Consider the following 27,437-nt stretch of genomic DNA (forward strand, 5'->3'; position numbering starts at 1 on the left):
AATTAAAACAAAAATGCAATATAAAACCAATGAATGTCAGTTTTGGTGTCATTGTATACAGATAGAGTATAAGGATGAATAACTTCTAGGTACAAAATATGCTCAGAAGTAGTTCCTTAATGGATACATAGCAAACTGTACTCTTCATTTGCTTCAGATCATGAAGTTGAAGCCCTGTTGCAGTTGGAGGATGGAGAAAGAACTGTGAGCAGCAGGGTGCCCTTTTTCTATAATTGGGATACCCTGGGAAACTCGCCAAGCATATTGCACCTGATGCTGGGTGTGGAGAGTGCACCTGACTGCTTAATGTAGTGTTTCTCAAACTTGGGTCCCCAACTGTTGTTGAACTACACCTCGCATCATCCCTCACCACTGATCCTGCTAGCTTCGGATTATGGGAGTTGTAGTTCAACTACAGCTGGGGACCCAAGTTTGAGCAACAGTGGCTTAATGGAACACAGGTGTGTGGGCAGCCAGAGGAAGCTCCATCCACTTTGGTGCCTGCCCATAAAAGCAAGCCCTGATCATGGGACAGTGAAGCAGCTGGAGAAGATAGGGCAGAGGCTGGAGAAAGAACTGTGAGTGGAGAGGCGGCTTATTTGTATTAGTGTAATATTTTTATATGTTAATTTTTTTGTAATATTTAGTGTTTGTTTCAATTTTCTGTATACTTCATAGATATGTTTTTTATATATTAAATAGCGTAGAACTGGTGTAATAAATAAAATTTCACTGATGATACTGCTTCCAGGCCTGTTTCCTGCTTTCTGTGGATAGCTGACTTCATACATGACAGAAATATGTTTAGCAAAAACTTGCTCTGCTAATTAAAGTGGGTGCCTAGGAAGTGCAGAATGATTTTTTTGAGGGATATTGCTTATTGGAAGTTTGCACTGCCCATCTGTTGTCATTATGAAAGCTGAATAACTTGGAGTTTCATTCTTAGTTGAGTTTGAAGTGGATAGTTCTTACATCTATCCTTATGAATCATCAGGTTTTGGGTCTACTGGGACACTTAAAGAAATCCTTCATGTTGGTAGAATAGTTAATACAATGTATGATGAAAGCTTAAAAGGGAGAAATGGAAGCTAAGGTGGTGGTAGATTGTAAGCACATGCTATGCTAGCAGAATGTTGAATACTAATAATATTGCTAGGAATCTAGTAAATTACCTTATACTGAGTCAGACCTTTAGTCATCTAGCTCAGTATTGATTACACTGACTGGCAGAGCTTTCCAGGGTTTCTGACAGGAGTTTTTCACAGCCTTTCCTGGAGATGCTGGGAATTGAACCTGTAATCTTTTGCATGTGAGGCAGATGCTCTAACACTGAACTTATAGCCCTACGTATAGCTGGGAATTTGGAAAGTCCAGTGAAGTCCAGATATGCACAGCACTCTCTCAAGTGAAGCATGATAGCGATAATGCCCTTTGTTACTTGGCCCACCATTGGCTGCTGTAAAAAACTGTCCTTTTTGATGAATTGTTTTAAATATCTGTGTCTGCTAGTGGTCATCACAACAACCTGTGACAAAGAAATCCATAAATTTTATTACATTATGTGAAGGATTTTCTCATCATGTGCCACAAGTTTGTTGTCTTTAAGTTCTCTTGGCTGAATTGTACTGAGAATTTTTATTTGCCTCTCCTTGCTATTAGTAGTTTTGTAAACCTTTATCAAATTGAGCCTCACACAAGAACATATTTTTTAACCTAAATATTCAGACTTCTTATGAAGAAATGTAGAGGGATATTACTGATTGTTTTAATTTCCCTTTTCTCTATTTTTGTAATTTACTTTCAGTGAAACTTTAATTCCTTTGTGTTGGTGAGGTCCTACAGGCATTTCATGACTGTTGAAGATTACAGTATCTTTCAATTCATCATTCTGTTAAAACCAGATTGCTTGAATTTCAGTGAGACATTCTACATCTGAATATATTGTTTTTACATGTGTTTTTAACTAAAGGAGAAATAGCATGCAGATTGGAAGAGGATGGGGAAATTAAGTAAAGGAATACTCTGCACACACCAGCCAATTCCAGAGCATGGTGGATGGGATTCAACTAAGTCCAGTCAGTGGAAGCCCTGCACAAGGACTACTGCGTGCAATGGGTCTTTTTCCTTTCTCCTCCGTCCACTTTCTCAAAATAGGCTCTGGGATGGTTGGGGATCCCAAATGCTTCCCTGCCAAAACAGTTGTTTTGGCACAATGTTGAATTCCTCCCATAGTGTTTCTGTGCTTGTGTGCAAGATGTCAGAATGACACAGAATTTGATATTGGTGAGTACAGCATTCTGCATGCACAAGGACTTGGTCCTAGGGGTCAGTATGCAAACAGCTATCTGTCCTTTGCTGTGTCTTCCTGCCTAGGCTTTTAATCCCATCAGTTCTTTGCTGCTTCCTTGTCTCCACTCTTTTGAAATCACATGAAAATATAGGGATGAATTCAGCCTTTGTTCTTAGTTTTGCTGTATATATAAGTTGAAACTGTCTTTATATTTTAACTCACTGTTTTGGGTTGCAGCCTTACCTAGGAATAAAGCACTTCAGCTCAGTATAACTTCTGAGTAGACATACCTTGGATTGCATTGCACATTTGTGGTACTGAAAGTTGTGTTGATTTTAAATAACAGTATAACTTCTAGTATGTTTCCTCTTGCTTGCTCCTCAAGTACTGGAGAAAATAAAGAATCCTTGTTAAATTCATTTTATTGTGGGCCTAACTTTGGAATGGGCAAATTAGTATAACTTCAGGAGACTACCCAGCAATGAACTCAACTTCCAAACTTCATGTCTTTAGGAATAGAGAGGATAATAGTGTCTAGTTTGGTTTTTGTTTTAAATAACTTTTTATTGGGTTTTATACAAGGATCATAGGAATAATAAATGATACAAATAAATAGACCAAGTCTTCTCAATTTGCAGTAATATCTACAACATATGGTCATTATTAATGGTCCATGTGTAAGTTCTTGGCTCGTGAATTGGTCTAAACAAAAACAAAGGGGAAAAATGATAGAACAGACTTAACCAATAACATTCAACATCACATAGGTAAATGCCTAATCAGGAATCTTTGTGGTAGTGCTTAGATGAAGTATGAGTAATAATCATTTTTCCTATTTATGTTTCCATTGAAATAATATACCATATATTGATGAACATGGGAGTTCAAAGTAGAAATAATAATTTATGTTTAAATTAACGTTTAGATCAACCAGATTGAACCAAATGCTGATGGAGGGGATTGTTCATTTTCTGGAATACTGACATATGTTATGAAATTAAATCACATGAGGGTAAAGCCATCTTTCTTGATCTGTCCACATGTCAACCATAGTTTACTTGTTAATCTCTCAAGGAAGGCTGTTTTCCAAACTATTTTGCACCAGTTGTCTACCATTGTGCTAGAAAGGTCTTTCTAGTGTCTGCTTATGTTGCATCACGCCGCTTGTAATAAATTACATATTAATTTTTTATTATGCAAATCCTGATTGTTGTCTTGAAATACATTTAATAAAGATAATTCAGGTATGACATACAATAGTGTCTAGTTAAACAAAATGCCACTAATCTTGCAAAATGAGATTTCAGTTACTGCACTGTGTATGAATATTTGAAATTTTGTGGAATTCTTTTTATAAGCATTTTATGGAAAAATAAAATTGATAGTTTGAGGACCATCTTTGTGATACAATTTTAGAAAAAGGCAAATAGTTTTAACTAGTATATTCGAACTTGCAATTTTAACCTTGTAGTGAATATCAGTTCTTAAATTTAAAAATAATAGTTTGGGAGGTCTACGAATTTGCTTGATGCTTGTAAACAGCTTGTTTTCCTGTTAATTTTGTGGTATTATGACAAATTTGAAACTGGATACAGTATAGTTAAGCTTTTGTGGAGTTACAGCAGGAATATAAGGGAGACTGACTTGAGATTAAAATTCCCTTTCACAAAGGAATTCCGAAATATGTTGTGCCACTTGAGACTTTTATTAGATGAGCTTTGGACCTGTTGTAAGTATAATTGTGTTACCTCTCTTCCTTAAGCCTTCCCAACTATTCTGGTTTGCCTTGCCCAGTGGCACTTTTCTGTTTTTTTAAAAAGCTGCTTCATATTGTGTTTTGTTGATCTTACCTTGGTTTGGAGTAATGCAAACATGAATTTCATTAGTTTTAATAGCTGCTAATCAAGCAAAAAAACCCTGCCTGCTTTGCTGTGTCTGTCACAAATCCATTAGTGGAAAAAGGAAGACGATTGCATACTGGATAGTGACAAGATATCTGTAGTTATTTGCCACTAATGTAACCATGGTTCTGGGGTGTTTTCAGTAGTGGGAGAGATTACTCATGGTAATATATGATACATTGGAGTAATTTGCTAGTCTCTGATTACCCAGGAACAAGGAAAATACATTATGGGAACTTGATTCAGTGTAAAAGCCATTCTTATAGGGAAAGGGAGTCTCTTGTGAGATTAAGTTAAAGGGGGTTCCCTTACTAACAACATACGAAACAGATTGCAGTTGGGATAGAGTTGACCTAAGTTTAAAAAATATTGAAGCAAGGATATAATTTTCACAGATAACTTTAACTTGGAAATAAGGTTTCTAGCTATTGGTTCTTGAATAGCCAATCAGAACAGTAATGTATGCTAGAGATCCCTGATATGGATAGAAAATGTTGAATATTTCATAAGGGTTTAAAACATCTGAAGGTTATGAAATCCCAATTGCACTGGCTGCCAGTTAGTTTCTGGGCCCAATTGAAAGTGCTGGTTTTGACCTATAAAGCCTTAAATGGCTCAGGACCACAAATAACTCAAGAACTACTTCTCTCCATATGAACCTACCTAGACCCTGCGGTAATCATGTGAGGCCCTTCTTTGTGTGCCTCTTCCACGAGAGGTCTGGAGGGTGGCAACACAAGAATGGGCCTTTTCTGCAGTGGCTCCCCATTTGTAGAATGCTCTTCTCAGGGAGGTACACCTGGCACCTCCATTATACACCTTTAGGCGCCAGGCAAAAAGCAAAGCATTCCTCTTCAACCAGGGCTTTGGCAGACTGACATCCTATATGGTTTTAAATGTCTTTATGGGAGAGGGGTTATATTTTGTTTCATTTTTGTTTGTGTTATTATTATTATGTCTTTTGTGTTTTTAGCTTGTATTTTTATGCTGTGAATCGCCCTGAAGGGCAGTATACATAGTTAATAAATGATGATAATAATCCAGCCCTTTGCACACATGCCACTTACAACAGAGTGGCCCACTCAGTGTGCATGATAGTGTTTCAAAGAAAGTGCACCCTTTAAAGAGGAGTTTGTGACGTGAGAAATGTTTAAAGTGGGCATTTCAAGTGCTTTAAAAATCTAAGCTCTGTCAGAACGCCCAGATGCAAAGTGTTTTAATAACTTTATTTTTGAGGTCTAAATGAAAGGTCTTTAATGGGATATAAGAAGCTAACTGACCTGTATTGTGAGGCTAATGAGTGGAAAGAGGAGTCTTTTGGACTTCTATCTGTCGCACTTCCATTGCGGTTTTATTCTGCTTATTGTTACTTTAGTAACCTATGCTTGTTGTGTACTAACATTTCTTGGTTGTAATAGTTTAGGATTCTTCATTCTTTTTTTTAAATAAAATAAAATTCCAGTTATGTCCTATAGCAGATGGAGTGATTAAAATTAAGAGTTGCAACTCTGAAAAGAGTATATACTTCAGTGCAGCTTTGGGCAGTGCACACCTTCATTAGGACTTTGCAACGCTACCAAGGACTAGCTGAAACTGCTTGCTGACGCTGGGCTATGCTTGCTTTTGTCATTTTATTTTGAAGGTAGGTAGATGTCTGCTATCGCCTTAGTATGTTTTTGCAGTGTGACTACTTTGGTGACATTCTTTAATTATAGAGAAGGCAGCTTTCATTTTCTGCCTCTGGCCTTCTTAATTTTGGAATTCTAATTAAACATGTGAAAGTTGGGTCAGCAGTTAGTGTTTTACACAGAGCAGCTGAAACTTACCTTTCTTAGGAACCTTCAAGTTCACATGTACATTTTGGATTCAGGTAATTTGAGAAACTATGGTAGCAACAGTGAACTCCATTCCAACATGCACATTTTAAATTTGTTTTTGTTAGTGGGATAGCCTTTGCTTGCTTGCTTTTTAGCCTTTGCTTTCTCAGAACCTTCTTTCTTGCCATTGTAGAAGTTACAGGCATTTTATTTTCTGATTGAATTTGCTGTTTAGAAATCAAGTAGGGAATTTGATCTGATGACATTTCATTTGCTTTTTACTTTACCTTGCATCTCCATTACCTTGTCGCTGTCAGAAGTATTCCCATTTTCTTATTCCCAAACAGACAAAACCTCTTCAAAGTGGGCTTGATGTTTAAAGTTGGAGACTGTGCAGGGTGGAGATGTTGAGTTGCTGAGCTTTGAAAAGGGCTACCAAGCATTTCTTCCTTGGTCTGTTCTGCCATTGTCTACAGATGACAAATTATGACTGCATTTAAAGATTTGGGTGCCACAGTACTTGGGTGCCTGGAAGCTTTCAAAAAGTCCTACTTGCTGTGTGTGTCTTGCCTAACTAGGAGGGGAAAGCTAACTCCTTTCCAGCTGTTCCTACCATGTGACAGGCTTTTTTTAAAAGTGTGGGAGTGTAGGGGTGGGGTCAAGAGCAGAGACTTTGAGATGGAAAGGGAGGCCTTATGGACTAGAGGTTCATTATTCTTGCTGTACAGGAATTCATAACTTTGATTTGTGGTTTTCATATTGGGGAATAGAGGGAGGGACTCTTCCTTCCTTCCACATAGACAACAGAAATCATAATTAGAAACTTGGGATTGTTAAGTTTAGATGAAGGATCCTAGACTCTTGATGGTTGTAGGGAGAGCTATTTGAGCTTTTAAATATGTAGGAGAGAAATATGTGGTGGGAGAAAGAGGGATATGAAAATTAAACCCCTGTTGTGGCATTCAGATCAGAGGCTCTTTCTTAATGCCAGTTGGAGAATTTCCATGTTGTTCAACTACTAAACTCTGAGTCACCACTAGCAAAGGCAGATAACCCATTGTAATTGCTAGAATACCAACAGCTTAGCTGGAACATGTAAACAATGGTGTATAAACTTTTCCACTGAATTATAAGTTTATGAGCAAGACAAGACTTCTGCATCTCTTACAGTTGACGTTATTTTCTCAGGGGGAGGGGACTTGTGAAAGTTATTTTATTACAGTACAGTCATACCACACAGCTGGAAAAGAGGTGGGGGAAAACTTCATAGTGGTTCTGTTACCAGCTGTGTAGTTGAGCTGTGGACATAACATGGCACTATTAAGAAAAATAAAATACATGAGATGATTAAAAATTGCTTTCTTACATATGTTTATTGACTAATCATGTAAGCTGGGGTGAGGCAGAAAATATGTTGGGATCTGTTGGAATTTGGAACTTAAGTTGTTACTCATTTCCATTGTATGCCCAAGTGGTCTAAAGGGCTTTACCTTTTCTTTTTTTATTTCTCATTTCTATTTACAATATTTCAAGACCCTCATATTCTGGAGAAAAGAGTTAAGGAAAAGGAGCTTTTATATACCGGTAAATGCTTTACAGAAGGGCTATCTTAGCAGCTAAGACTAATGGCTAAGCCTTCACTGCAGTAAAGTGTCTCCTACATTGCCTTCTGTTAGAGTCCCAAGCTAGATTTTTAAAGCTGCAGCATGCCATTGACTTACTAAGTATTACTGGATAGATGTCTATGCCAGAAAAGAAGCAGGTATTGGGAAAGAAGTGCTTTAGCATATCTTCTCCTGAGGCCTTTAACGTCCACCTCTTGGCAAACTGGCTTGCTAATTATCTGTTGTGGGACTACCCAACAGGCATAAAGGAAGTGGTTGTACGTAGTGTAGTCATAACCCCTCACCTTTCTGGATATTCCTGGGAACTTCCATGGTAGTTGACTGAGTGATCTTTGGCAGTAGGGAAGTCAATTAAATCTGATGGCTGAGGCAGTACACTGCACACCCTTGTCTGGAAGATTGTGAGAAGTTAGATAGCCCAGTTGGGTAGAGCATAGTGCAGGCACGATCTTCGTAACGGGCAGCTGCATATTCCTGCATTGCATTGGGGTTGAACTAGATGATCCTCAGGCTCCCTTCCAGCTCTACGATTCTTTGATTCTATTTCACCTTTTGTGACTGCTTAGAGCTATTGAAAGAAACTAAGTTGTGTTAAGAGGCAGGAAGGAATGGTGCTCAAAAAACATGTCATTTTAGATTGCTACTGGCATTTAGGCTAAAATGTGGTAAAATGTTACCAAAGTACAGGGACCACATCCAGTTGTGTGCATTAAAATTCAATGTTAGACCTATTCTTTAAAAACTTTTTTCTTTTAATGTGGTTTCTCATTTGTTCAGTTCTGGCTCTAGAATATGAAGATGCAGAAGCAAAAATCACATTAAATATATCATTCTTGTGATTTGTAGCTAATGCACACTTGTAGAAGCAAGTAAAACTTAGTCTATTATTATGTCCCTGGCAGCTTCTTCCAGTTGAGAGCTCTTGCTCTTCAAAGATTAAAGCATTCCTTTGCACACACAAATTAATGTAATGAAAATTTCAAACTGAAATGTTCTGGTGGTGATTACCATCAGGTTCTAGCAACTTTACAGTAGTTTATACCCTTATTTTTCATGAAAACCTGGGCTGTCACCTAAGTACCAATGCTGCCACATGATGAAGGTTGGAAAAGATAAATGCTAACAGGATAAATATGGGGTTGTATATTTACAACCTTTCCACCTGGCCTAGGGGGCGAGGCCCAGACTCACCAGCCCTACTGAAGAAGCTCCTCAAGAGGTCAGAGGAACATCATCCTGCCATTGTTTTATTGATTTAATACGCTATACACCACTTTGAGGTTTTTATTAAAAATATAAAGCGGTACAGAAATTGAAAAATTAAAAAAAAATAAAAAGAAGGTCGGTGGTTCAAATCCCCGTGATAGGGTGAGCTCCCGTTTCTCGGGCCCTTCTCCTGCCAACCTAGCAGTTCGAAAGCACATCAAAGTGCAAGTAGATAAATAGGTACTGCTCCGGCGGCAAGGTAAATGGCGTTTCCGTGTGCTGCTCTGGTTCGCTAGAAGTGGCTTAGTCATGCTGGCCACATGACCCAGAAGCTGTACGCCGGCTCCCACTGCCAGTAAAGCGAAATGAGTGCTGCAACCCCAGAGTCGTCCGTGGCTGGACCTAATGGTCAGGGGTCCCTTTACCTTTTACTCAGAGTAGATTGAAATTAATATACCTAAGTTACTAAGGTCCATTCATTTAAACAAATCTACTCCTGAGTATGACTGGCTTGGCTCATGATCTGTATTTGGTGCACTATTGGTATGTTCAAAGTGGGATATGTCTAGGGTTAAGGAAATTTAGATATAGTTCTCTTTGGTAATACTTTTTTCAGATGAAGCGGCTTGTATTGTACAGTGGTACCTCAGGTTAAGTACTTAATTCGTTTCGGAGGTCCGTACTTAACCTGAAACTGTTCTTAACCTGAAGCACCACTTTAGCTAATGGGACCTCCCATTGCCACCGTGCCGCTGGAGCACGATTTCTGTTTTCATCCTGAAGCAAAGTTCTTAACCTGAAGCACTATTTGTGGGTTAGCGGAGTCTGTAACCTGAAGTGTCTGTAACCTGAAGCGTATGTAACCCGAGGTACCACTGTAATTCCTCATGCATAAGGCATGTGGAGAGTGCACTGCTATTCTAAATTTGTGCACTACTCCATATGTTGCTGCAGTAGCCACTTAGCAGAATCTGATAATCTGATAGTCCCATTATTGCATAGACATATTCAAGTATATACTCCCATCTAAAACTGTTGCTGCTTTGTGTCACTTAAGACTTGCTTAGGCTGCATTTAGTATGCTGCATCATTTACTGTATTTGTAAATAAAGACTTTGTAATTTACAAAAACTTTATTTGTAAATAAAGACTGTTTCTGTATACATTGTACACTCAAAATTAACCAGTAAGATGTTAAAAGAATCACAGATTGTCTCAACTGGGATTTGATCCGCATATGCAAACAAACCAGGACTGGATTAAACCAAGAAATAATTTATTAAGTTGTGCTTGTGAAGGGAGGAGTATTGTTCGTGATTCTCCAAACCACAGGTAGAGGAGGTGTCATCTGAATGTAGCCTTCAAATACTGTCTGAATCCTGACATTGCTTTAGAGGGGATGCCAAACAACTTAAATTTGGTGGCAACAAGATGGGAGCTGCTTTGTTTTTTATCTATAGGTAACATGGCTTAAGTCTTATAGAAGAGATTTGATTTGTGTGATTTCTGTTTCTTTTGTAGTGATTGGAGCGCCTGGCATGGAACAGAACTGGATTGATTTGTGGGAACTATAAGGTTTGTAATCTTCCAGTTGCATTGCTTCCTTTTAAAATTAATTGCATGCCAAGGCCCATTTGATGAATAAGACACGTGGACACCAGTCTTTTAGGTTAATGGGCTAATAAAGGCCACAACATTATTGGTTACAGAATGTGAATGGTATTGGCTTAGGCATTGGACCCAAACCGACTATATCTGGCTCCTGCCTGCCATGCAGGGAGTCTCACAAGGGTTAACCACCAGTAGGGGGAGCACCGTTGATGTACATCAACTCGGATCTCCCCTCAGGGTCACCGGTGTGGTCGTTCCGTGGCCCTAGCCTCTCCCTGGGCTTTGGACAGGAACCACGACCCCTGGATTCTTTTAACGGAATACCCTTAAAGGGGAGAGGGGCAGGTGATGGCCACAACTTCTCCTCCCATCAACCAAGCTTTTCCAATGCCTAACCACCAAACCTTACAAAGTTGTGACAATTTGCTACAAGGTAGGTGAGAACCAAGTGGCTGGTGCCAATCTGCCAAGTGGAAAAATTCCTACCAGGCCCCTTCAACAGGCGACCAACCAAGGTCCATAGCAAGGTTAAGTTGTCGAATGCAAGAAGAAAGGGCGGGAGATCCGCTGAAGCAGGAAGCAGAAGGAAGAGCTCCCAGCTTGGATTGGCTGGCTGCGGGCGTGACGCGGGCCGCGACTCCCTGATGATGCGGGGGACTTGACTCGCCACCACTAAGTGCGGGAAAGTGTGAGGCCAGCCCGCAACCATGCCCTCCTGCAAAGGAGATTGGCTTTGACATATTATAGTTGAGAGGGGTTGAGGGGAACCTTATTGATACTAGCTTTTTGGATCTGTGTGTAAAAAATTAATTACTATTGTGTATTTTTATACCAAACACAAAATCTGGTAGCTATTTCAGAACCCATGGTTTTCATGGGCAATGTGAACTTCCTGGAAAATTTTGAATCAGAAAGTTTTTTAAGGAAAACATTTTTTTGGAAAATTTCTTTGTGCCTTAGATTTTTTTTGCATAATTAATTATAGTGTTCAAACTAATACTTCCCCAGAACAACTCATCTTTAGAAATGTACTTGGGCCCATGGAAAAACATAGCTGTGGAAAATTCTTCATCCCACATCACTGATATGTTTGTTAAGTTGCTACCTCTCATGATTTGAAAGAATCACAGACATGCTTGCCTCACCTGACAAAGGCACTGATGCTGATAATCCAGAAAACTCAAGGTCAGGGGCTCCATGTTCTCATAATCATCCACCTGCCCAAAGGTTCACATTAAGCTGTAGATCGGGGTGGGGAATCTTTATAGCCCACAGGCCAACTTAAACAGGTGGGCAGTCCAACTCACCTGTCAAAGTCGTTTGTGCAGCACTTTCCAGGCACCCAACAGTGACCTAGTTGGCAGGCACTTGGGAACCTCAGTGCAAGGAGCTTTGGAAGCCTTATCTTCAGTACTAGGGAAACTCTGAGCACAAGTCTTGCAAAGCTTTTAAGCGAAGTGCTTCCCAAATGCCTTACAGCCAGCTGGCATGTGGGAAGTGCTTCATAGTGCCAAGTAAAGTGTTGGCAAAGCTGCTTTCTTCAGGGATTGGATATGTGATCAAGTTCCCCTTAGGGAACTGTTGCGTAGCCAAACCCCCTGCATCTCTGCGCCACACCTGATGTCACATATAATATCATGTGAAAGGCAGATGAGTGAGGTTTGGGAAACCTGTAGCTTGTGGTTCAGCATGGGTCCCAATTTGACCTGTCAGCCAGAGGTCCCCTAACCCTGCTCTAAATAAATCACCCCATTGGGACCTGCAGTAAGTACTTGATTAGAAATGGCTTCCTGGTGCACGTCTGCTCCATGTTAAAATGTTAGATGCCCGTTTGTCCCTAACACTTTATATGTGTATATGGCAAAGCATGAGTCAGCAAACATTTCTGCACAAAGTGTGAGCTTGCCTATGGAGATGGCAAAACATCTGTGTTTCTACAGATGGCAGTTTAAGAGGAGTAGGATGTATGGAGGAGAATAATTTTTGTGGAGGGGAGGGTTGATAAGCTGATAAGATTCTGGAAGAGTTGATTGTTAAGAGCTTGGGAAATCTTTTTAAAGTCTCTCCCCCCCCTTTTGCTTAATAAACAAATTACCACAATTTGGGGGGGAACAACCTTAAATGTTTAAAAAATACTCATTCATAGATCCAAGTCTGTGTGCAGGTTGGAGAGTTTTGGATGGTTTAGTATGACAGGTTAATAGACTTCCTGTTGAAATACAGTGGTGAGTCAAACAGCTTTGTGCAGGCTGTGCTCCTGAAGGGTGTGGATCAGTGCTGAGCAAGTGATGCCTGAACATCATTTGCTAAATGCTGACCTATGATTTGGTTGGACTGGGTATAGAAAAAGCATTTTATATTGGGCTTAAGGAAAAAAGCACCACTGGTAATTTTGGAAGCTCTAATTGCTGTGGCTGCATGGACTTCTCACTGAAGCCACACCCATGTGATCCATCTGTAGAGGGCCATTGTCATTGTGTCCTGCATTTGGGTTTCCTGTAGAGATCTGGCTGGCCATTGTGGGAACCAGTGCTTTTTAGTGGAATGGTATCTAGAAATGTGCTTCCAGTTATAAATGCATTTCCTCCCTCCTGGGTATGTGTCCACATACTTGGTACAGTAGGCTGACATAAATACTGTTAATATGTGCAGGTGAACCCAAATCCGAGTCATTTAAATGAAGCTTAAGTATTTATAGGATCACAGCCTTTTCAGATTTTCTTGCAGGGGCACAACTTGTTTTATTACTTCATCCTTTCATATCGCAGCAATGATATTTCAGGTGATCATTGCATGTTGTTTATTTATTCCTTTTGAAAATAACGAAGAGGCAAGGTCCAGTGTTGCAGACCCCCTTCCTGTATCAACATGCCATCTGTCAAATCCTTATCACATTTGCTCCTCTGTCTACATGGATTGCAAAACTTGTTTTGGTCTTTCTCAATCAAGGGCCTGCAGAATACTTCCTCAATCAATGGATATATAGTTAACATCTGTTGCTTCTTACAACAAACAGAAGCTATAGGACTGATAAAATAACATCAGTGTTGCAATTTCCACTTAACATTATTTCTGTGATCACATGCTTTTAGAGCTTGGGAGTGGAAATTTGTGCAACTCGGAAAAAGGACTTTCAAGGTGTCCACATTTCTGTGCTACCTCTCCCCTAACTTACTGAATATGCTACAAGGGAGGCGTTACTTAGAGACACAATAATTTTCTTTTCGCCTTCTGCTTCTGTTACTGGACTGTACACTTTAAAGAGCAACAGTATAATTATTTCCAGTCATACAATCTACAGTAGCTATGCTAGTATGCTATACAACTTTAATATTAGCAATATTTGATTGCATTGTTGGCATTTGATTGACTAGATAGTGCCATCCTCTGGACCTGTGGTTAGACTAAACCAGGGTTTCTAGGAAAGGCTTGTTAAGTTAAAATACATATTTTTATGTATCCATGTGTACCTAAAGACTGAACAGGCGTTGAATTTTCTGTAGACTGGGAGTTACTTCAACTTCCTTGAAGCCTTCCCAGTTGAGTTTGGCAGGTTTCTGTGTTCTACAATCAAAATTTAGCCCTTCCATGCAAGAAATCCAGTCCATGTACAGCTTTCCACAAGGCAAAATAGGTGTAAAGTAGCTGTAATCAAGTAATTCTGTGAACTGTTCAGTTAGGTTGTATGGAACCCATTTTTTGTGTGTGCTCTGTATATGATGGAGATATGTTAGATGACTTCATTGCATAACCATATAAAACATTAGTGTGCTTAAATATAGTTGGTATGAATTTGCCTTAAGACTGGTGCTGTTTGCTCTTGGTTGGGGAATGACAAGTCATTGTCCCTGTGGCATTTCTAATCTGACAAGGAAAGAACCATAGGGATGCAGAAGTTCCTTGTGAAACAGGTGCTTGTACCATTGATTTTCAGCACTGCCAGTAGAAGTACTGGATGTACTGTTTCCCTCCTTGCAGTGCTGGGGAGCGACAGGATAATAGGGAAAGCAATGGCTTCTTATACCATTCAGGTTGTACACTGAAAATGAGTGCACACTTTAGTTCCTTACTTGGAGAATTATTCAAAAGACCACACTCAGGTAATTGTCTGCATAGAGAAGTTCCAAGAAAGAGCATAGCAAGTAGCAGAGTGGACGTCCCTCTATAAAATAGAACTTCCCTAAATATGCAGATCTCAGTCTATAGTATGCATCTGGGTTCCTTTGGGAGTAAGGGCAGGATAAATGGAATTGAATGAATGAATGAATGAATGAATGAATGAATAAAAGAAAACTATGTTGATTGGACTTTCCTGGCCTTATTTTTCAGTTATCTGAACGACCTGTCATGGCTCTAGGCAGTGCATATTTTTTAATGTATTTTGTTCCTAGATTTAATCCTAAGAATTTCCAGTTGTAGTGTCATTAGTAACAGGGATAGGGAAAGACTTGTGCCTGAATCTCTGAAGAATTGATTGGAGCACTGATATTTCTGGGTAAATACCCAGTTTTAGGTGATTGTTTTCTGCTTATTAGTAGACTATCAACAACATGGTGCTGTTTCCTACTTTTCTGAATTAGGGTTGTCTAGAAAGAATGTTGTCCTCAGCTATAACACCACTGCTTCTTCTTTATCTGTTTAGCTTAAAACTTGATCCACTTAACACCACTCTGCCTAAAGATTACTTTAGATTTTCTTTTGGCTTCCTGATCACAGTTGCCAGAGACATGTAACAGATGGCTTTTTTTAAATGCAAGAAAAGTAGTTACTGCTTCCCAAAATAGCCTACTTCTGCATGCCACCTGCTGCTGCTAGTTGATGCAGGTTGCTTAGCAATTCTTAAATGAGTAGGAAATTGCCATTACCCTGGTAACCACTCCTAAATAGAAACTGACTTAAAGGAACGAAGAATAAAGAGAAACGTCCATAGCAAGTTTGCTAATGGAATTACTTCCCCACCTTTCTGTCTTAAAATAATTTGCTAACAACAGAAACCTTGATTGCTGGGGATATGTGGAGAATGACAGTATGCTTTATAATGCAACTGCATCCTCAGACTTGTAAAGTATTATGCAGTTTATATGGGGGTCACAAACCTTAATCAGTGATCCAGTTTTAAATGGGGGGCTATGAATTCAACATTTTAAAGGCTTTTTTTTTGTTCTAGCATGTCCCTATTACGTTGACTGAGCAAAACAATATCAAATATATCCCCTCCCAAAAGATGAGTGATATCTTACAACTTAATTCAAGCTATGTTATGATTCATTGTTTCCAAAGAATATCCATATTCTAATTTTTATAATGTATAAACTGATTAATGAAGAAAAATTCTTTTCATCAGTTGACAGCCTTAGTTTTTCCACTGTTTCAAGGCATCATTGTGGGTGGATGTTTTTTAATTCCTGTAGAAAAAACCTTGAAATTAGCTGGAGTTATTACTGACAAGTAATCACAGGAGTGTTATTACTCTTCATGCATAGTCCCTGTTAGAAATGGGTTTAAAATGTAAGAAACATACTTGTAGAGTTCAGCTTTATAGAAAATTACAGAACATGCCATATGATTATAGGCTTGCTCTGTGTCCCCATAGCCTTACAAGCTTTGCTGCTATGTGTGAGGACATCTGAAATGAAGAACAGAGGGGTATCATAGCCAGTAATGCATAACACCCCAGATCAATTTTCTCCAAGTTCATTCCCACCCAAATTCAGCCCAAAATTAGTCAGTCTTCAACTCTCATTTTACTCATTTCCCTTTTGCTCCCAGCTCCAAGAGAAAGAGGAAAGAAAATCTCTGTATTTGTCTTTTCCCCTCATGCAGTCAAAAGTGCAGTAAGCTCAGCCTGGCAAAGACCCACAAGCCATTAGTACAAACTCTGAGATGGAGGAAACAATGAACAAGGCAGGGAAGGGACTTTCTACCTGAACAGTACATGCGAGTAAGAACTGCCTGCTCGTACACCTCGCTGTGGGACCATACAAGCTGATAAATGGGCATAAAGGAAGTATTATTGTGATAACGTATGAGAAAGCACTGAAATAGCATTAATCTTGTAAATTGGTGGGCGTGGGGGAAGAGGACCAGAGTGGGCTGTTTCCTGGTCTTGTGCAGGCTGTTTCCTGGTGCTTTTTGAGGGAATTTATTAGCTCTATTAAACTAATAAATTAGAATTATAAAATTGATAACCAGTAAGAATAGTACCAAAATCCACCCCAGTCACCTAGCACTTGTCCAGTGCTGGTGGACTCTGGTTCCAGTCTAGAAATAACCTAAGCTGTAAGGGCTGCTGTGATGGGACTTGCTTTGCAATTTTAGTGCTCAGTTGGTCAACATTGTCATTGATCCTGCGGTACATCAGAGACCGCTGTGTTTGTAAGAAGAGGCCCAGCACAGCTACACTAGGTCTTGTAATGCATGCCTGAAGGCTATTCTGAGCTCTTGAAAGTTTTCTATAAGGATTTTGCAATTTGCCGTGGAGTTTGGGCAGGGCAAAATTAGCTTGTTTCAGGATATGCTGAGCCTTTCCAGAGCCAAACTCAGCAGTTCATTCAGTTCCTAGTTGTTAATAGTAGCTTGTTTCCTCTTTTGTTGTGTATATAGGCTTATTTGATTATATTACACCTTTAAATAAAGTTAATGTATCCAGATTACTCTTATGAATGTGACTTTTCTGAGGTATGAAATGGAAGAAGGAAGACATTTCTAGCTGCTTTGAGCTGTAGATGCTCATAGGTTTTGTATGCAGATTGTTTGTGCCTATTTATTTTGAACTTGAAACAACGTGGGGGACCCTGCAAAGAGCTACAGCTAGAGAAGAGGCCTACTTCTTGGAAGGTAGAATAATATATATATATATATGCCATTGTTCAACTCTTATATGTTCTGTCTTCAGGTTGCCATCACGAAAGCCAAAGTGGATTTCTCCGGAGTGCTGTGCCTGCCCCCTTCCGTCGCTGCTGCAAATGGGCTGGACGGAGGAGGGGCCGGCGAGAATGAAGATGAAGCAGTGTTGGTGTCTCTTTCGGCGGCACCAAGCCCCCAGAGTGAAGCTGTTGCCAATGAGCTGCAGGAGCTGTCCCTGCAGCCTGAGCTGACCCTAGGTCTCCATCCTGGCCGGAACCCTAACCTTCCTCCACTAAGTGAGAGGAAGAATGGTAAGTGGAACAGTAACAGTTCATGCTTTGTGCTTCGTCCCTGACAGTCTTACAAATATTGAAGCAGACTGTTTTTGTACAGGTTTTGGAAGTGATGCAGCTTAAATTCTTACCACTGCAAAAGAATCACAGTCAAATTTGCCTATAAATTGTATAAATTATTCAATGGGCAGTAGAGGGTAGTTCTTAAACTAGTAATATGTATTACACTCAGCAGTTTTCTGCAAGCTGCAGTTGATTGGGATTGGAAGTAACCTGACTGGGAATGCCTTCCATAGTTCACCCCCAAGGAACATAAAATTGCATATGGTGGCAGTTCTCCAAGTAGTTTTGATGTGCAGTTGTGTAATTGGAGATCCATATCTGATGGGGATATAAAACCCAGTGCCATTAGTACCTACAGAGCTGATCTACTAACACTGAGCTTTGTTATTGCGAAGGCAGGGTTGTTGCCGTGGTGGAGTATTCAAAGCGCTATAGAAAAGCCAAATATTATTAGGGTTATTTAGTGTGAGGGCTGGACCATGTTATCCCAAGAGAAAAGCTAAGAATCATTTGCATGCTGTTTCCCTCTCTGGGCTGCCATTCAGTCAGCAGATCTTGAGTAGCCATGTCAACTTGCCTTCTCGCTGCTGCTGCTGAACATCTGGTCAGTCTAAATCAAACACTTCTCAACCATAATATGATTGTGGAGGAGGTGACTGACCTGGGGTCAGTCTTGGGTGGGCATGCTCTACTTGCCTGTCTTGGTACTCAGTGCAGCAACAGCATAGGTTCAAGGCTTTGGGGGCAAGGGATTCCATTCCTCTCCCTCACAGAGGAACCAACCCACCTCAGCCAGATGTGAGGGTTTGTATTTGGTGTTGGGTCAGAGAGACAAATAGGGATCTTGTGGGTGTTTACCCACTTGCTGCCCAGCTGCCTCCCTTTCTCAGTTGGTAGAGGCAGTCTTGGGGTAGTATTGGAGAACAAGAACAATGGGTTCTGGTGGACTTGAATGTCCAGCTTGGGGCAGCCTTGGTTAGTCTGGCTCAGGACTTCTTTGCCATTAGAATAGAGTGGGCTGTCTGAATACATCATGGGCTCAGCGTATTTGCAGATCTGGTTTTTGCTACAGAATAGATTGGAAGTAAACAAGTGTTTGAAGGGGTGAGTGTCACATGGTTTTCATAAATGGATCATGATCTGGTGAGATTTGGCTTGGCTGTGACTGACTCCCCCTGCAAGGGTGGGATCCATTGGGTTGGTCCACCCCAGAAGGTGATCTCACAAGCACATCTTTAGAAACCTAGTATCTGGAGCAATTTTGCAGTAACTTTAGAAATGAATTTTATGGGCCACATAGAGCTCCTGAGGGCTGTAGTTTGCCCACCTGTGCCATTATTGGTTTGGGGAAAACTGACCTGATAATATATCCGAAGTTTACATCTGTCTTCATCTTCAGTTGTACAACAGGTAATTTGGGATGTATGATAAAAATAAAATGTAGTTATAAAGTTAGCATGAAAGCTGCTGTATGTAATACTACTTTTAAAAAAAGCATTTGGCTTTACAGATTTAGGAATATATAATTAGCAGTGTATTTTTACTGAAATTATATAATTAGGAATAGATAATTAGTGCTTTTATATTACAATTCCCTATTGAATTCTTAAACCGGAATGTGCAAAGTAGCATAGGTACAGGTAAATGTTTAATTTGCCATGTCATACACAGGTTTAGCCATGAATGTTTGCTGTCTAGGTGTGATCATTTCCTCCTCATTTTGACCATAGTTGTAACTCTGATAGTGCAGTGTAAGTGGGCTGCAGTTCATTGTTTAAACACTCCTAGCCTTATCAAATTGGCTCTGGAGTAAACCTGGTGCTGACTGTATGACTAATTCTTATGCTGGGCAATGGAAAGGATATGCTAGCAGTGGCATGAGGTAGTCATTACAAGGGGCAGAAAAAGTTAACTGTTATTGTTGTTAAGGATTCTTCTGAAGGATTCTTCTGTTCTCAACTCCAGACACAGTCTGCTGAGTCAGAATTGAGTTTACTTAATGTGCTGAGTAGCCTCCCAGGAGGTTAACCCTCAGTGTGCCTTACATTGCACACGTTTTTATAGAAAAAATGTATTTACATAATCTTTTACTAGGAAATGCATACATTTCAACCTCAAAGTCTGAAATGATTACATTTGCATTTGTCTGTAATGTGGTTCTCCTTGTAATGTTGATGTGCCTGGTAGTTCTGCAAATTGAAGAACAATCTTGGCTCCACAAATATGTATGAACTCCATTTTCTTAGTTACCTAGTATGATCATATATTGCTGTAAGTTCAATACCTCAAGACTGGAAACATACAATATGTTAACGAGAATAAACACCATATCATTTCAAAACTCTGTGTTACAAACAAAATTGGCAAAAATATATTTGGTTACTAAAAGAAAGCTGTGCTCCAGGAATGTCAGTACTGTATAGCTCAATGAAGATGTCAAACCTGTATGCAGTAGCTTTGAAAAAGACAAATTCTATGCCAGGGATCATTAGCAAGGAAAGCAAGCAGAGGGTCACCTGTTAAGGATTGTTGTACAATTTAATATGTGTAAAAATCAATGCCCAATAACCTTCCACCTTAGGACAAGTCCACCATAAGTGATATAAGGTGCCTTTGTCCTTGCAGCCTCCCTAACACATAAAAGAATGGTTCTGATTTATATAACTCGGCAGGACCAAAGTCGAAAGCCATCTATGAATGAGCTTTAATCCAGCTGAATTCAGGTAGACTTGGTTTGGATTGCAGCCTTAACGGTTTTGCTTCCTGGTAGCAATATGTTTTCATGCAGCTCTCAAAAATAATTCTTGTATGCTATTTTTTAATTTCGTAATTTTGGCTTTCACTTACAATCAAATGATCACATCACCGTTTCCCTGTGCTTCATCACTTGTACAGCCTTAGTCAACAGAAGTTGTAATCTTTCATATGTCCTCAGGCCATAAAGCTTGCGATTGTATCAGTCTGGGTCTGTGTTGGTTGGTTCTTTCACATTCCTGGCTGTTCGGCTCTCCAGATTGTGCATTGTTAGTCGCATAACTGATCAGAAGAGACTGGGTAGAACTTGCAGTAGCTTGTTAATCTGCATTGACATGCATAGCTTAGGAGTTTTCACTGTGTAGAAAAGGAGCCCATTCTGGAGAAACTCAGCTGTTGGGAATGTACGGAATTTCAGTCTTGAGACACTTCATGAAATGAACTTAATGCCTCAGGTAATGGAGAGTTTCCACTCAGCTATACAATGTTTGGGGCTCTTTCAAACATGCTGTGAAATTCTGGACATATTGTTCTGGAACTGGAATTTGTCATAGCTAGTGCAGGGTCAGTGTTTAGTATACCTAATAGTTTTTTCAGCCTTTGATCCCCTGGCTATTCGTTTTCAAGAGATCCATGAATGTTGCTTGCAGATGTGAACAGTGTGCATTTAATGCTGGAAAAACCCACAAGGATCTTTGTGGAAGCCTGACAAATAATGAAGTTGCCTTGATTCAGCTTGAATCATCAGATAATTGTGCCACAGCACCACCAAAAGTCAACAGATCTAAATCAAGTTTTTTCTCTCTCGTTTCAGTTCAGACCAAAGGAAATTAGATCATAGCTTTGCCCTGCATTTTTTGTGCCCATGCAGCCTTTCCCAGACACATTATGCAAATGAAACAATGTGCTGATAGAATGACAATGAATACATTTGACAAAGTTTTGGAGGTCTATCCAGAGGTATATACTGTGCTTTTTTTCTTTAAAAATGTTTAGGGGTACTCTCATTTTCCTACGCATATTGAAATACTACCCCTCAATGAGGCCAAACTTAGATTCACAAAAGGTTTGGTTGTATGTGTACCCCCAGAAAAAAGCACTGGGTACATAGAAGCATAAGAACTTGAGCAAAATTTAATTTGTATATTTGAATAAACAAATGGGCAACTGGAGCATGTTGATTTCAGAACTGGAAGGAAATGCAGCTCTTCTGTGGTAGCATTTGTTTGGTTTCCACCATGAGAAAGGATAGCCTAGCAGACTGCCTCTCCCTGGTGCAGCCAAAGCCAATCTTTTAAGATCTGAGAAACTCCTGCTCATCATTCCATGACCAACGTGGAATGCCCGCTTTGAATAATTCATGAGAGGAAGACAGTAATGGCATAATACTCTTTTTTTGTGTGCACTGCTCAGCGTTATTTGTGAAATACAGTTGCATTTTCTGTTGATCTTGTTTCAAAGGAAAATTTGTTGAATGTTTTATTTTTATTTTTAATGTAAACTTTGTAGAGATTTTTAAGTGGTCAAATTTTTAATAAATAATACTTCATCTGACTGATGCCTAATTGACTTTTAGATTCATTAAGTGATACTACAATAATATAAAGTATCTTCTGGATATTTATATTTATGTTAAAATACACTTGCTTCATGTTCTCCCATGACAATATACACACTCTGTGTAGAAGAAGACCCATTAAGAGGCTCTTATTTTGGTCCCGGTGCACTCAACCTTGTATCTGAGAAACTTGGCCTCAAGTCCCATCTTGGCTTCTGTGCTTGTGCCAGCTTTTGATCCAGTTGCAACCTCTTGGCCTCAATTTGTTGTATTTAAAATGGGTGTGATATCAGCTTGCAAGTTAGATTTGTATAAGGGTGAATACAAATGTTATGAAATGTGCAACAAACTAAAAATGTGATATAAATAGTTAAGTGCAGTGTCAATAATTCCTTTTCAAGATACTGTGTATCATTGTGCAGCAGTCGCTTGTGTGATAGCAAATTTATTCCAGGATCTCTTTGGTTTGTTCTGGTTAGTGCCCCCCAATTCTGAAGGTAGTAATAGCTTTAGAATTACATTTACGCTAGAATTATTTCAGTATTTAACTTTAGCAAAGAGTAACAGTCCCTATTAGAGTCAGCTTGAGGAGGGGGAATCTTGGAACAAAAGCAATCGAGTAATCCCAACTATGCTATTTGAAAAAGTATAGAGCATTTTTTTAAGTGCTGTGCATGGCACAGAATATTCTGAGACACATGTCATAATGCTAGAAATGTTTCAAATGTCTCTTTGGTTTTTGTGTCGTTTTAAAAAAGCAATCCATGGTTTCAAGAAATTAAATTCATGAGATATAAATTCCTCCAGAAAGAAAGCACATTTAAAAAGTTAGTATTATACTATAACCTACTAAGTTCATAACTTGCTTTGTCTAGGAGAACTACAGGAGAGGGGTGGAAAGGCAGTTGCTGTAATACATTTATTTTATACTAAATGTTTAAATTAGCTGTTGTAATAAACTTAAAATAAATTTCCTCCTGGAGACAAGAAATAATGACCAAGTAAAATGGGAGTGAACTCCATTGCTACATTTCTCAGCCTGATTGTCTCATCTGTAAATATTGTTGGATGCAACATGTGTCAGAGTTATTGTACTTCTTGTGGGCTGCAATTTTCAAGCTATGTGAATGTCTCAGTTTAGAGGGTCATGTGGGTGTACTAATTCCTGGAAGAGAACTCCCTCATTGGTATAGTCCTCTGGGGAATTTAAGAGTTCACATGCAACCTCCTCTTCCTTTCTCAAACAAGAGGGATTGTGCAAGGAAGCTGTTCACAGAAGGGAGTTCTGAAGGGATCCTTGCTTGCTGCAGCTCGAATCTTTTGGAATTTCTGTAGCTTGATTTTGCATTGTACCGGTAGAGTGGATAACCTTGGAAATGCACAGAAAAATATCACTTCTTAGTGATAATCTATAAGGATTTGCTTTTAGAAAGAAAGTCTTGAATGAGTCTGAATCTGCAATCCTTCCTGTATTTTCATTTCATGGATAGTTTCCCTTGAGAAAAGGATTTGGTATGATTCTGCTGGAACCAGAAACTATATTGATGGCAGTTCAATCAGGTAACTTCCCTTTAGTTAAACAATGTTAATGTGCAAGCAGTACCAGGATCTGGGGAGTGGAACAGAATGTAGAGGTGATTTTTTTAAAATAAAAAAAGGTTGTATGTATTTCAACTTTGAGATTTCCTCCCCCATAAGTTCAAATGTTTGAACAATGAGATCACTTCTCTGAATTTCAAGCAAATAGCTGCCAACCCTTGGGTTCTTTAATGAACTAAATTTTACTGGGAAAGACTCCTCTCCTGATTACTGGCTGTGAGCATGCAGGCTACAGGTTTTAACTTTTGAGGAGTTCTGCTGGGAGCACTTGGACTAATCTTTGGGAATTTGCTTCTGCTTTTTATAGAATTTTACTTCTACAAAAATTGTTTTTTTGCTTACGTTTCAAATTCATTGTATGACAGCATGGTTAGTAAAAATTCTTGTAAAGATCCACTCTCATATGATTAAACTGTGTGAAATGAAGAGATTTGATACCTTTCCAAAGTAAGGATGTACATATACAGTACCTTTTTCCTGTAAAAACACTTGCAGTGGAAATTGAGTGCATGCCCTGTTAAAGTTAGGGATTGTCTAACGTGTTGTCTAATGGCAATGCAATATTCTCTTGTTTACAAGAGGTCCAGAGAATCAGCTCTCTTGTGCTAGTGGAATGTTTTGTTCAGATAACTCCTTAAGAAAGCTGTTTATCCCTTGCACACTGGACAATTCCTACATTCTTTTTTTTAAAAAAGATGAGAGTGGGAATAATATACAAGTCCCAGTTGTTCGGGGTGGGGTGGGGAATTGCCTTCTTTACTTTGTTCTTTCTAAAAAGTTATGCTAGGGTCTGCAGCCAGGCTAGTTCTTCTAGACATTTATGGATCAGTAATAAAACACAGGAAGTGAAATTTGGAACAAAGGACAATTTTTAGAGAGTGGTATACTGTTATGATCTGTGTTGGGATTGATGGCTCCTGTTGGGGCATGTAGGAGAGGGATTGGAGCAGGAATAGCAAAGAGTCTGTCATTCATTGTCGATTTTTAAAGGAATTTTTACCAAGACCTTTTGTAAGTGCCACAGGGTGTACTGGAGGGTGCACTGGCAATCCCAAACATGTCTGAACATGTTGTCCAAACCTATCCTCATGGTTTAGCTCACTCCAGAATAACCAAAAGCTGTAAACCAAGAACCAACATTGGATATGGCTTGTGGTTAGTCTGGAGAGAAGTAAACAATGAATTGCAGTTTGTTGGACACACCAAGCAATGACAGCTTAGCAGAATGATGGAATGAAGGGGCTGTGATCTCCTCAAATGACCACATGCTAACACATTGTACTAAGCCACAATTTGGCTTAGCTTGATGTGTTAACTAGGCCAACATGAGCCAGGAAACTATGGCTTAAATCCTGCTTGCAATCAAGTGTCTGATCAGGGTTCATTAACCTGAAGAGAGCCATACAGTTGTAGTTTGAAGCTGTGTGTGTTTAAATTCTGTAACGCTAGTGATTTTTTAAAATAATATAAAGTAATTTTTGAATGTGGCCCTCCTCTCTCAACCATTTCCACTGGAAATGCACTAAAGTCTAATGCACACTATTATAGGATGGTGTATGAAACACAATTTATGAAATTATTTGGCATTAAATATTTGCTGAAAGCTACTTGCTTTTTTAAAAAAAGCCTTTACTAAAAACAACTTGAGTGCTGTAGCTCTGTCAGTGTTTGGTTTATATGAGTAGATAAGTTTCCGTAAACCTTGTTGCATGTGATCATATGTGTCAGGTTCCTTTTTTCTGTTTTAAAGAAACTAGTTCCAGTTATTTAAATAGATTCTTCTACACACACACACACACACACACACACACACACACACACACAGATTTTTCTTAAGTTACTTCCTTTCATTTTGTCAGTGTGCTGTCCTAGTTTGCAGCTTCCTCTGCAGATAAACTGGAATCGAGGTTTTCCCCCTTCAAAACATTCCCGGCATGTCCAGTGTTTGGGATGCACCTATTTTTTAAAGTATCTTGGTTCCCAGAAAAAGAACTACTTAAGATTTGTCTTTCAAACTCTGTTTGGCTGATGTCATAAACCAGTTCCAGCTGTCTTAGATTAAAGCAAATGCTGATAGTGAAGAGGGATTTCCATGGCATTCTAAAATAGGATGTGTGGGATGTACACTCAACATCCATTGTAGCTTATGAGGCCACTGCTGCTTAAAAAAAGAAGTGTGTGTGTTTATATAGGCATAAAATCACAATTTGAGTTATGGCTTAAAACAGGTGTGGGGAACTGGGTCGGGCTGGCGGGCTGGATTCTGTTTCCCACACCCCATGGGCCACTTTGACAAGTGGTCAGGGCTACCCACCTATTATTCTTTGGCGATCACTTGTAGCAGAGTAAGATTGTCTTCCCTGAACACGGTCTTAACAGTGAGTCCGTAAGTGACTGTGGAGGCCAGTTCTAGATCCACACGTCCTTCCACAGTGGGGACATAGGTTTCCAGGTGGGAGTTGATCGCAGTGAGGGTTTGTCAAACGTGCCTTCCTCTTGGCATGTTTTCTCCCTTTCGTCCTGAGTTCGAGCGTCTTCAAAGTCCATGACACCTTTGGTAAAAGCTGTTCTCTAATTGGAGCGATTGCAGGCCAGTGTTTCCTAGTGTTTCTTACCTTATCTTATATTTGCCTTGAGAGAGTCTTTAAACCACTTTTGTTGACCACGAGCATTACACTTTCCATTTTTAAGTTCGGAATAGAGTACGGTAGTTGCTTTGGAAGACAAAACCAGGCATCAGAAAAACATGACCAGTCCAACGAAGTTGATGTTGAAGAATCCTTCCTTCAACACTGGTGATCTTTGCTTCTTCCAGTACGCTGTTGACCATGGTACCCTCATGGAACAGCCCCATAGAATGGAAATTGGGGGCACTGTGTTAGTCATTCTGGTTCTACCTACTTGGCGAGGTCCAGAGAATAGTTTTGGAGAGTGCTTTTTGCCTTTGGCAGTTATGCTTTGGGGTTCCACAGAGCACTCTTTTATCCCCAGTGCTTTTTAATATCTATATGAAGCCATTGGAAGTGGTCATTTGGAAATTTGGGGCAAAGTATCATTTGTATGCTGATGACACTCAGCTCTATTTCTCCATTGCATCTGAATGAGGAGAGACACTGGGGGCCCTGCACCAGTGCCTGGATGCAGTCGGCTATATGAGGGTATAAGCTGAGCTCTAGACAAGGCTGCTGTTGACATTCAGACAACTTGCAGGAGACACTGTGTGCTGTCTTCACATGCTGCTAGGCATCTTCTGAAATGAGAAGATAATCTTGAAGTGCCAATTGCTTGAGTTTCCTTCCTTACTGCTGCTTTTGAACATCCAAACTCTGTAGTTTAATTACTACATAATCCTTCATCTTTCTAGTTCACTACCTTCCATTAAAATGGAGTGCCCATGCTTGGCGTATTACATAATCTCTGTTTGAAATAGTCCACACTTCTAAGGAACTGTACTTGGCACTTGGCTTAAACCCACTTCTGACTCTTGTATTGATTTTCCAGAACTATAGTCTTAGTTGAACAACCATCTTCCTTCAGCTATATACCCCCGCATCTTCCCCACCCTTTGGCACTAAGATCTTCCTTCTTCTAGCTTTCATTTTTTCCTGGCAATTTAGAGCTTGCAGGGATCTTTTGCTTATGCCTAGATACTATATATGAGGGTGGGGGCCTTGTGGGTTTTAAAAAATGCATCCCATAGTTTTTTTACCTATGGTTATGCTCTTAATGTTGGAAATTACTTGATGTATTTTATGTAACAAGCAACTAACAAGTTCAATAAATAATAATAAGCTTAGAGCAGGCGTTCCCAAACTGTGGTCCATGTTGGTGGTTTGTGGTGTATCTGTGAAGAATGACAGGAGCAGCAAGTGTG

The 27,437-nt window shown here is 39.6% G+C and overlaps 1 protein-coding gene across 3 annotated transcripts in view; it reads left to right on the top strand.

Annotated features, from left to right (window-relative positions):
* MRTFA (myocardin related transcription factor A) overlaps nucleotides 1–27,437 on the top strand; it is an 85,130-nt gene that overhangs the window by 2,374 nt on the left and 55,319 nt on the right. For 2 of the 3 annotated variants that reach the window (XM_083573767.1, XM_083573765.1), the window contains exons 2-3: nucleotides 10,361–10,414; nucleotides 17,346–17,607. The gene's annotated coding sequence lies outside the window, so the exon portion shown is untranslated. The remainder of the gene's footprint in view (nucleotides 1–10,360; nucleotides 10,415–17,345; nucleotides 17,608–27,437) is intronic. The other variant, XM_083573766.1, reaches the window with a different exon arrangement.

This window comes from Podarcis filfolensis, assembly GCF_964270895.1.
Source record: "Podarcis filfolensis genome assembly, chromosome: 10".
NCBI lineage: Eukaryota > Metazoa > Chordata > Lepidosauria > Squamata > Lacertidae > Podarcis > Podarcis filfolensis.